The sequence below is a fragment of the Podarcis erhardii genome, assembly GCF_964252035.2.
Source record: "Podarcis erhardii genome assembly, chromosome: 3".
Classification (NCBI taxonomy): domain Eukaryota; kingdom Metazoa; phylum Chordata; class Lepidosauria; order Squamata; family Lacertidae; genus Podarcis; species Podarcis erhardii.
The window spans coordinates 69,633,188-69,645,582 of record NC_138507.1 but is presented as its reverse complement, the minus strand read 5'-3'; the positions used below and the strand labels follow the sequence as shown (position 1 = coordinate 69,645,582).

General features: G+C 39.8%; 1 long non-coding RNA gene across 1 annotated transcript in view; it reads right to left on the bottom strand.

Moving 5' to 3' along the window:
• Positions 1–12,395, bottom strand: part of LOC309337685 — a 36,030-nt gene continuing 23,635 nt past the window's right edge. Inside the window, exons 5-8 of the long non-coding RNA XR_014154485.1 lie at positions 5,534–5,600; positions 3,766–4,760; positions 2,233–2,337; positions 1–2,058 (exon numbers count right to left, since the gene is read on the bottom strand). This is a non-coding gene — a long non-coding RNA (uncharacterized lncRNA). The remainder of the gene's footprint in view (positions 2,059–2,232; positions 2,338–3,765; positions 4,761–5,533; positions 5,601–12,395) is intronic.

The following is a 12,395-nucleotide window of genomic DNA, read 5'->3' as shown; positions in this document are numbered from 1 at the left end:
TGAGACCTAGAATTTATGTAAAATAACTACAGTGACTCTTTACAATAACAGTTACGAGTGATAAATCAACTTGGCACTGCTGAGTTAACTTCTGTAGTTGGAAAGGGAAATATTGTCTTTATACTCAAATCAAAAATTCTGGACAGTGGCTGCCAATCAGTGTTCTAGATAGACTGTTCTAGATGGACCAATAATCTGACACAATGGAAGGGTTGGCATCTGGGTTTGTTGCAAAGTCTGGTCCTTGTACACGTCTCTGTTACTGAGGAATGGTAGATGTTTTAGATGGGGTGTGTCTGTAAGCAATAACAGGCCTACCACCCACAGTCTGAAAGAGAGAAGTATTATTGCCTGGTTGTAAATCCTTGATGATGTATTTGGCAACAAGTGCTGTTGTGTCTCTTTCATTTCTGGGTCTGTCATTACTAAATTATTCACAGGTATCAATCTGAACTCTAACTCTGCTTTATCACTTCATTGTGTGGGTGGGTTCTGTAGACTTAGGAAAGTCTGGTGTAAAACCTTAAATTGTGAGTAAAAACTCTAATGCAAGTGTAAGCAAAGTTATGCACTCTAGATGTTGTGAGCTACAACTCCCATCAGCCCTGGCCACTGGCCTTGCTCTCTAGAGCTGTTGAAAGTTGTAGTCCAAAACTACAAGCAAAACTAAAGTAGATGTGGTTGTATAGCAGGGCTTAGCTATAGACAATAGATTTTGTGGTGAGTCCTGGGTGGAAGCTGGAAGCACATAGATATATGTAGGGGTCATTAGGTTTCTAATATAAGATAGTGTCTATATGTTCTATGATTCTATGTCCATTATGCAATTGTATAGTAGTGACAAGAACATACACCTTCTACATGGACTAGTCTAGGCTCAACTTGATGTTGGGGTGGAAGTTGCCAAAGTTCTGGTGGGACTTCTCAAACAAACCAGCAATGGTAGCTATTCCTTCCAATTCCCTAGAAATTCCGCGTTATTTCCCTCACTGCTAATCTGGCTGCTGGCATATACCTAATACGTCTCTTTGTGTCCCTTGTAACTTCTTTCTTTGTCACTATGGTTCCAACATAGTGTTTTTATGCAGCTTTATACACTGTTTTTAACTCTTAAGGGTGCAACCCCTCCACCTCCATTTCCCGCCAAGCTCATTTGAGAAATGGTCATCAGAAAAATCCAGCTGGAACAGGATTTCTAGCAGGTAGAGTTTGGTCAGCATGCTTTGCTGTAGTTTGGTACTGCTCACAACAAATAGGCTGCACACACTCTGCATACTAAGTAGAACCTAAATTCTTAAACTGACCACAGTAAGACCAAATCCACTTGATGAAATGATCCATAAAAGTGCGAGTTGCTGTAAGTGACCTACTCTAGAATTAGGAAACTTTTGAGCCCAGTTATTTGCTTAACTGATATGTAAGAGATTGCCCTAGTAACTGTACCTCCGTCTATTTGATATGTATGAGGGCTTTGAATATTTTATAATGGTTGAGGTTGTATTTACTTCAAGCAACAGCTTCAAAAAGCGCACACATGCAGCTGAATTAAAATCCCAGTAAATTCTTTGTTGTCCAAATCAGCATGGAATAATAGTTTGGATTTTTAAATTCACTGCTTTGAAGGCTTCTCCAGTAGGTAATATTCTAGGTGTCTTCTTATAAGGATTTTAAAACTATTATTTAACATCTACTCCTGGTCTGATTTCTCAGACAGATAATGAGTGTTTTAATCTTCATGTGAAGAACGAGAAGCAGAATTGTAAAGATGCTACAGAGAAAGGCGCTGGGGAACACATTTGTGAGCCGCCACAAATTCTCAGGGAAGCGTGGGCATAAATTCAGCACACATCAGATCTTAATAGAACATAATATACTCCAGAAAGTGAAGAGATAATGTATCCTGATGTATTCAGTATTTGACTTTGATGTAAGCTTAAGCATTATTCCATATGTTTTATTCTAGCACGAAATTAATCCTGGCTGGATACCATTGCACATTAATTATCAACTATGACTAAGTCCGACTGTCTTGTTTTCATAAGGTTATGTATGAGATATCTGCAGTGAGACAGCAAGGTTTTAAGAATATCATTAAGAACTGCTACAGTTAATATTGGCCTTTCTGAAGCACTTAGTAAGATTTGCATGTGCTTCAGTTATTCTTCCCCATGTTTAGAATGACATGAGGTGTTTGAGCAGGTTTACAATATTAAAGCAGAAAACTATACTTACATCCTAGTGTTAATACCATGTCTACTCATCCATGGACTCTAGATGCAATGAAGAATTTGGGGTGCAATCCAGGCACAGCTAAATACTTCTAAGTCCCATGTATTTCTGTGGGATAGTTAAGCAGATGCAGAACTCTCACTTACTGGGCAGGACACATCCAAGTTTAAGCACTTTTAAGGGGCATTGAAGTTAGCACACTCTTGTATGTTCCTGGCAGGACACCAAGGAAGGGGGGGAGGATGCCAGCGAGGGGTGTAGCCACAACTGGTACACACTGGGACAAGCTGTAGATGAGGAAGGGGAAGTTGGGGACTTAGGGAGTACTTACGGAACTTCGGAGGACGTTGAAGGGGCAGCTGATAGTTCATGGGAGCCAGGGGAAGGGGACACATCACCAGAACCAGAGATCCCCCCATATCTGTGAACAGGGCAGGCTTCTGAGGCATTGGGAACTAAGGGAAGTGCACTCCAGGAGACTGAGGCAGGCAAGGGAAGACAGCCCAGCTCAGTAGTGGACCAGGTGGAGATCATGGGACTTGTTAAGTCTGAAAGGAAGTTGTGGTCACTCAGCTGGATTAAACTCAGGGCTGTTGAGGATCACATGCTTTTGTCAAGTGGAGAGACACAGCTGCTCAGTTGCAGTAAGCTCAGGTGCATCAATCAAGACTGGGAAGGATAGAAGGGAAGCAAGGCAGAGACACTGTTTGTTCAACTTTCTCTGTTGATGGACCACAGCTTGGGTGCTTTGGGAATGCCCCTAGATTGTGACTTTGGGACTGATCGCAAGTGCTTCAACCCTCCCTGGATCTTCTGCAGAGGCTGGAACCTGACCTTATGGATTGACTTGACCTTGCTCGTTGTATTGGACCTAGACTGGTATTTGACCATTTGGACCATCTGGCTACTCTGTAATGTTACCCTTGGGACTATGTGCACCATCAGGACTGACCTCCGAGTATGCCGAGGTTCAGGACACAAACTATATTAAATGGGATTTATTCCTAGTTAACTATGCATATGATTGAACCCTTAAGAAAGTTTACAGTTGGGTGGATCATGCTTAAGTAAGTGTGTTTTTCTCTGCTTCTTAATTCTGCTATTGACCTTTTGAGCTGATTGTTATATATTTTATAGGGATTAACTTGATCAGCCTTTGTCAGTCTGGTGCCCTCCAGATGTTTTGGACTACAACTCCCATAATGGGAATTGCAGTCCAAAACTTCTGGTGGATACCAGGTTGGCAAAGGTTGCACTAGATGCCTGTCTGAGCTGAGGTTCCCCATCCAGTGTGAATGCAGCGGAACCTCAATAATATTACATCATTCAGAGAAAAGTGAATGATACGAAAGGAGAAAAATATGGAAGTAGGTGGGGACATGTTTCCCCAGTTTTCAAACACAGTGATTTTATACATTTAATTGAAACTTGGCATTTAACAGTTCTAAATTCTGACTACCTTTATTTAAGTGAACTTTGAGACCCCTGATATTCTCTGCTGTTATCTTTACGTATTGTATGTTATCCTATTCATACCTTTCAGAAGCATGTTAAAAGTAGTCAATTAGGCACACAGAGACAATTGTTCCTTCTGAAGTCATAACTGAATTCTGGGTACCAGACTTCTTCCTCGAAGAATGGAAAGATTAAATAACTTCAAACATCTTACGTGCTGCATTTTTCTGCCACATAACATCATGGAAATTGTGATGGTGGAATAATTGTCTCTATAGGACAGCATAGTAAGCAGATGTTCATACGCCCCAAAGGAACAAATGAAGACAGCATGATGGTTGCTCCTCATTTCCAAATACTGGATTCTATTAATGAAGATAAATGTAAACTGCATTCTTCCCCAGTAATGCTTTTGCACGTTAAGCAATTGCAATTGCTATAGTTGTAACTGCAGGAAAACAGCAATTAACAACAATCATGCAGTTACTACAGAGACAATATCCTTCTGGTGTTTGAAGGATGTGATGCACACAGTTACCAATAGGACACAACATAATTTCTGCACAGAGAAGTGAATCATTCTATGAAAACAATTACAGTTTCCCATATTATATGTTTCTTCAGAACAATAATACTAATCAAAGAATGAGACAATGCTATTTGGCAAACAAATAGCTAAGTGCTCTAGAAACACTAAGATTTTTTTTTGGGAAGAATGAAGATCTCAAGTGGGGCCTGGCATAGCAGTATAATGTATGAATTCAAAATTGTATTCTATAGTGGTATGGTAATAGAAAGGTTTTATCTGCTGATATAGTGTGACTCCTAAAGTTTTAGGGTCTTAATGCTGACAGATGCCTCCTTTGTAAAGTATTGATGCTTTCAAACAATATTTGTTCCTATGTGGTAGATCTGGATATGTCTGTAGAGCCCTTACTGAAGAGAATAGCTATACTCTGAGCACTTCTTACCCTGCATGCTTCAGACATGGGATGCTTCAGTCCACTGTGAATTAACCATTCAAAGCTTTGAATTGTGTTTTCAGAATTGTTCTGAGACAAAGCCATAAGCTGGTTCTGATAAACAATAAAATGGAGTTAAAGATTATTATTATTTACTCTGCATGTTCTCAAGATCCTGGATTGGAAACCTACAGTGAAACACATATTTAATAACAACATCTCTTCACAGAATAGCTAGCTGCTTACAAAAATGCAAGAAATCCCTTAATTCACCTACACCAGCCTAATGCCAACCCCCTTTTGCCTTGGGTCCAGTAATCATTTAACTACATTTGGCTTGGCAGTCCTAGGAATGAGTTCATGATTCTTAAGTGTTGGTGCTAAGCTGCTGCAAGAGGAAGAAAACACCTTTGGGGGAAAGGCAGAGGTAGAGCATCTGCTTGCATGCAGAAGATCACAGGTTCAATCCCTGGCATCTGCAGGCAGGACTGGGAGAGATTTCCTATCTGAAATTCTGGAGAGTCACTGTCAGTGCAGAATTTGCTGAGCTAGATGGACACTAGCAGGTCTGACTCATTTGAGATGGGCTTTTCAGATCTAAGCCATCTCAGAAAGGGGTATAGCCAACCTCTTCTCAAGTACCTTCAGAGAAGTTCTCTAATGTTGTAGCATCCCAAGCTTTACTTAGACAGATGTCCTATTGATTTTAGGATCAGAGTCAACCGCAAAATCATCATCATCATCATCATCATCATCATCATCATCATCATCATCACTTGGGAAATGGATCTATACAGACTTAAAGTACAAGCAGAGGTTCCATTCACCCACACCAGTGTTTCAGATCACATGTGATTATTCAACAGGAGCAATTAATATTTCCATACCATAATTTCTAGTTTCAAGGTCCAAAGATGCTGCTTTCATATCTGTTTTGTTAGCTGTAGCAGACTCCTGTAGATTAAAGTGGAAACAATGGTGAAAGAACGTTTAGATCTAAATACCCTGATGAACATCCTGTCTTGATTTCAGGCATAATGATGAAGTAAATATTACCTTGATTAAAGAGCTTTAAAAAAAATGTAAATGAACTATGAATGTTTGGACTTGAATGAAATTTGGCAGACTAGTTGGCAAACAGAGAGATTTGATTTCATTGAGCCATGTCGTTTCCAGCAAAATGTCACCGGGGAAATAGAAAATTCAGCCCAGGTCTTACCGCTTAACTACATTTGAGTTACTTGACTGCTTCTTCTAACATATTCAGCCAGGAAAATATTTTTATTTATTTATTTATTATTTTGGCCAGGCCAATAATCAGATCACCATATATATTATGCTGTTCTTTGAGATTCCTGACTTCGTGTGGAACCAGTTACTAATGGGAGAACTTAAAAGGAATGATGTGCCCATTTTACTGCAACACTGAAACCTGTAAATCCCAACCTATTTGATCGCACAGAAAGGGTCTAAAGAATTTGCTTGTTCCCGTCACTGGAGGGAAAAGTATCTGTAGGCAGGAGAGTTCCATACAGACATTGGGGCTCCTGTACACATAAAGATAATTAGAGGATGGAACCGGTATTCTACTGGGCCAATAGGAGGAAGTGGGCCCTCCATACCTTTCTTTCCAGCACTTGGGCCTTTCCTCAGGCTGCCTCCACCCAACTCTCCAGACCACACTCTTCATCCTGGGCCAGCCATCCTCAAATACTCTTGCCCGGCTGCAATGTGCCTTTAAACTGTGGTAATGCTTTTTGCCTCCCTTGATGGAGAGAAATGAGGGTGGGAGTAAGTAAACACCTTTTGTGGCTGGAATATAGCCAATGGTACAAAGGTAAAAGTTGCACCCATTGATCTGCCCTCTTTTGCCTCCGGCCCCAGCAGATTTCTCGTAAGGAATGGAGCCCTCAGGTTGAAAAAGGTTGCCACCCTTGCTTAAGATAGTAAGGCCACTGCAGAAACTACCATTTCCTAAGCCCTGCCTGTGCATGCCAGCCAGGGCAGAAGGGAATGGGGAGAAGATTCTGCTCTAAGCTCACACCTCTGACTTCTAATATTTGCAACTTAACTATATCAGCTTCAGATGGAGCTTCTGATTGGTAGTTCTTGATTAAATAAATAGCCACATATTGTCAATTTCCATACATTATTGTCCCCTTCCAGAGAAGCAGCTTCTGTAATAGAAGTTTGGAGGCCCATTTTCTATGAGTTGCTTCAGTGCCATTGGAGTAACATTTAAATGATCCAGCCCCATGGATGTTGATCTTTCCCGTGCAACTGGAAACCACTCTGATTCTCATCAGCTGGACCCCAGTCTACACAGCTGGAACATTTAAATGTTACTGCATGCATCAACACATTTGATTCCCCCCCCCCACCTTCATTTTAGGAAACAGCTGCTACTGCACAGCAACATTACCTTCTACTAAATTCTTACATTTCCCACTGTCTTTTTTTGGAGCTTAAACTAAAAGGACTGGATATTATCAGTTACTTCTCCAGCTTTTAGAGACTTTAATTCAAAGTTTCCTATTTTGCTACTCTTTGCTGTTCATTAAGGCAGGTGGGGAGGGTGGGGAGAGAGAGTGCTGGCATTTTTTAGCCAAGAGCCTGATAAGTTCAAAAGAAACCGAAGCCTTTGAAAAGACAGCAGCAAGAACATCTGAACAACAAGTAAAAGAACTGACTGTTTCTCTAGGGAATCGGAGATAATGCACAGGGCTTTCTGTGGATCTTGTCTTTAATTTAGGCTCATATGAATTCACACCTTTTTTAAAAAAAAAGCCAGGGGAAAAAGGAGACAAAACTCTCCTAATATTATTTATTTCAGGATTGCTGGACTAACTTAGTTTTAATGTCAAAATAGTCATAGTCCATCTATCATAGGTTTATGACTTTGGATGTTCTAAATATGTTTTATTTGCCGATCAGCCTCTTATAGTTGTTTTAACTGCGAGTCTTTTAGTTCTTTTGCTCTTACAGTTGTTTTAACTGCGTGTCCTTGTTTGTTTTTAGTTCTTATTTGTTTTAATTATCAGTTTTTTATCCATCCACTATCCATGCCTAATCTTGTATTTTATCCAGATGTTTTATCCTATGCCTTATTGGTTAAAAAATCCTAACTGCTATTTTATCTATATGCTTTTTTAATCCTGGTCTGAGACCGTAATAAAGTTCATTCATGTTTTATTTGTAATTATTTTATGATTGAATGTCCATTAGTCACCCTGGGCAGCATGCAAATATTTTAGGAAAGATAGAATGAATGAACAAAGAAGTACAACCTTTCATCAGTGCAGTAACTTCTGCTTTTGTCAAACAGCAACTTATCTAAAATATAGGGTTGCATTCAACGTAGCAGTAAAGCTAAGCAAATCGTTCCGTCGGTGCAAGGATTTCTCCTTATGCAATGCAACATTATTCCTCTCCCCCCTCTGCACATGCTCTAAATCTCTTCTGGAGCTACCCCAACCCTCTGGAACACATTTTGGGGTGGTGGGGGTACATGCCAGCGGAAGAGGGGACGAGTCTTGCTGCAGTCGTGTTATTCTTTACTAGCACAATTATTTAGTTTAATACCACTCACAAAAAGGCGAACTTGTGCAAGGCACTTCCACAGGCTGTAAAACTGCACATAGCTGGTGCAAATTTCAGTTGGGATGTTTCAAATATCTACTGCCAGCTGAATGTGCAAATTACTGTGAATTTCACTGACAACATTCCTCTATAATGTCTAAATCTCTTTTCACCAATGGTGCATGTGGAACAGGGTTCATAGCAAGTATGAAACTGAGATGCCAATTCTAAAGTCACACAGGAGAAGGTTCCACTGAAATCCAAGGAAGTGTTTAGGATTAAGGAAGAAGAAAAGCTATATACAACTCTATTGCTTCCTTCTGTTAATCACAGCATGCAACAGAGCTAAGGAATAAAGACGGGAGACAGCAGGATGAACCATCTTGGATTTATGCCTCTTGAACAATTCCAGAGGTCTTCTTCCTTTTGAAAATACTTAGAGATAAATAGGCTCCTGAAGAAATACAGTTGCCTCGATACAAATGGCTCATTTCTCAGATGTTAAGCCTGCCTGATTGCAACAGAACTGACTTCCAGCTGATGTATTTGTGTCTGAATTTAAGATTATAACCTTTGCAATGCTTTTAATCATTCTGCAGCGAGTGTGCATATATGCTATATAGGATGGACCAAGAAGCCTATTTGAAACTTAATTTTCTAGTCAATCCCACTGAACTTTTCCTTCAGGGAGACTAGAATTACATAAATTGCACTTTCTTTGAATTGCTTCAATATATGAATTACACCACTGTATGGTGTCCCTGGGCCAGATTCAATTCTTTGCATTCAAACTGTGACTAAAGCATGTTACCTTATACAAAAAACATGAACTGGAGAGGGTGAATTTTATGGGAGACATTAATCTATGCCAAAGCTGTTAGTCAGTCATGGTAGGTGGCATTAAATTTTGCATGCTATGCCCATTGTGTGTAGCTCCAGTGGTCATTCTCTCTAGAAAGGAAAATAATTGTACAAAGAGAGAGCGATTCACTTTTTAAATCAATTTCCTTATATGTATCAAAGTATATATAACTCAAATATACGATCATCTCCCTTCAGCTCATTCCTTCTTGGATATGCCCAGCAAGGTGCATCTCAATCCTTCCCTCCCTTTAACAATACAAACAAGAAACAAACAGGTCCAGCATTTTGCCATCTGAGGCAGAAGAGCAAATCACCACCCCACCAGTCAGTTCTATCGTACCAAAGGCTGACCAAGTTATTTTTGGCGCCTGAAGCAGAACGTATAACAAATGCCTCTGCCTGGGAGGAAAAGTGCAACCATATTAAATTTAATAACTTACAATTTGCAGCTTTTTCTTTTTTTAAAAAAACAATTTTTATTAACCGGCCAATCAAATCAAATCAAATCAAATCAAATCAAATCAAATCACATCACATAAATTCCAAATTACAAAGCCAAATTTTAAATTTTGTTGAGGGGACCCATATTTCAAGATCCGAAGGGGGACTCTGATCATCTTCTTGCTACTGCGTTAATGTCCAAATCAGTCCAAACAAAGTTCATAATTCTATCCAGTCTTATCTTGCTGTTTCCACATCTCATCTTGTTCGTATATTTTCTCTTTTTTCTTTATGATCTCTTCTGATAATCTCCTTAAGCCGATAAACACCAATAATAATCCTGTGTGAATTTTTCCGTTCGTCCAATCCTCAAATCGAGATGGTTTCCATATATCATCGCATTCATAGATAACATCGCTCTTTCCATCATTAATCACAGAACTGTCGCTCTTAAGTCCCTCTGAGGAGATTCACCCACAATAAAAAAAAGCTCTATTTCTCTATTTCTCCTCCCAGACTTAAGTCCTCCGACAGAACTTCCCAATATGGCGACGGTATTTTTAACTGTGTCATTCCAAAGCCCTTTTACATTCCACGCTCTTCTTAAAACATGCTTTGGTTAGAAAGTTTATCTCCACACAGACGTAAATCCACAGCTTAAGTCCTTCAAACGACATTTCTGACTTGTGTGTGTGGGGGGGAATTCTTGTTTAATCACATAGAGGAAAGAAAGGAAAGTTTTTTCCCCCCTCCCCCATCCAGTCCCTTTGCCATACCAAGTCTTGGTGTATCTTCATCTGATTGATTCATGTTCCTCCGACTCGTCTTGTTTATCAGAGATCTCTTCTGTTAGCAGTCTTTACTCCCCCTCCTTCCTTGAAATATGTGCATTCGCTTCATCCTAATCATTTCTTTTGAAGTTCTTGCAGCTAGAGGCGCGGATCAGAGGCAGCGTCCAGGAGCGCCGAAATCCACAGGAGGGCATTCTGCCTAGTGCCCCCATCCCCACAAATTCAGGGGTGGTATAGGGCACAGCAGGCAAGGGCAGCCCCCCCACAATCCTGGGGGGGTAGGGAGGTTATTTACTCCCATCACAGCCTCCAAATTACCTCGTGTGGGTCGGAGAGATGTTATTGTCAGCCATCTTCTGATGCGCCTCTAGTGGCCCCTCAATGTGCATCTTTTTCATGACATCCACAACTAGCTGCCTGAGATTACCACCTCACTCTGCCTAATGGTAGGGCTGGCCCTGGAAAATAATGCATTTAAAAAGTCCAGAAGGTTAATCAGAGCAAAATAAAAATCCCTGGAGCTAAATAGACAAGGAATTTCATGTTTGAAAACCCACAATAAACATCTGCCAGAGACCTGCTTCCCTCAGAAAAGAAGAGGTTTAGCAGAGGGATATGCAGGCTAGCAATAAAATTCTATAAGCCTCAATCTGGACATCTTGCCCATGTGTTTCCATATTGCCAACTCAAGTTGTGTTATACATAGAGGTTATGAAGTCCAGCCAGCTATTCTGAGATGTAGATTTGAGCTATTTATGCTTGTATCACATTTCTTGGATATAGCTGTCAAATCCTGTCTTGACAGCTTGCAAATATTTAATGAGCAAGAACACAACTCTCTTTTTTTAAAAAAATGCTTGAGTTTATGTTTTCTCTTCCAAATACATCCTACTTTTCCTTTGCTACTGTTCTGTTATGCCCTTGTTTTATTAAAGGCTCTGACCCCCATAAAGAGCTTACTTGAGCCACAGTTTGCTTGGCAAACCAATCACAAATATTTTCAAATATTGTCTTCCTATATTTTTAATCTAGGCAACATTATCAGCACTTAAGCCAAGAACAAATGCCTGGATATTCAGAAAGTGCCAAGGAGTCCCTAAAACTATACCAACAAGTTTAAGGGAGGGGAGAAATATTTTGCAGAAAATCCATGGCTATTCATTTGTTGTCCAGCAGAGGGTGACCTAAGTATGCTATAAAGCCAAAACACCAGTCTTCTGCTTTTATCAGTGTTTTCTTCTATACTGTCTAATAAGATGTGCCTGCAGCTTACAATAATTTTGAAAATAGACAGAGTCATATTTTCTCTAATTATCTTTGCTAGTTACAAAACACAATGAAGGGAATAAATCTTAATTAAAATATTTAAAATGTTCCATGGAAAATATGAAAAGTGTGTTCACCGTTATCAACAACAATGAGTTTTGTGGCACCTTAAAGACCAACCAGTGTATTGTGACATAAGCTTTAATGGGCTAGAGGTGGCCTCTAGTTCATCAAAGTCATTCAATAGGTTTGCTTCATTTTTATAATTTTGAGTTTTGTTATCTGTTGTTTTACTGTAAACTGCTTTGAGTACACTCTGGTGTAGAAAAGCACAATAGAAATTATTTAAAGAAATGATTAAATAGATATTGACCATTGTTATGCCACAGGCCAGATCCTGATCTCCCCTGTGGGCCAATTCTGACAGGTAATCAATCACCTGATGTCACAATGAAATCAGGTGACCCATATATGCCTGCATGGTTTGAAACAAAGTCTTGTGGGCAAAGGCACAGGCTCCTGGCAAGCCTTAGTGATCAGCTGATCATTGGCGCTTGCAAAGCTCAACACGCAGGGCTTTGCAAACTCATGGGCCAAATGGGGAGAGCCTGAAGGGCCTCCATCATTATATAGAATGAAGTGATACTAAAAGGCTGAAAGAAGAAATCTCCACATCATCATCAGCACCATCATCATTATTCATTTCATTTTTATACCACTTTATATTTTTAAGAAAAAACCTCAAAGCGGTTTGCAACAAGTTAAAACATCAACTAAAACCATCCAGAATAAAACACTACCGAAAGTC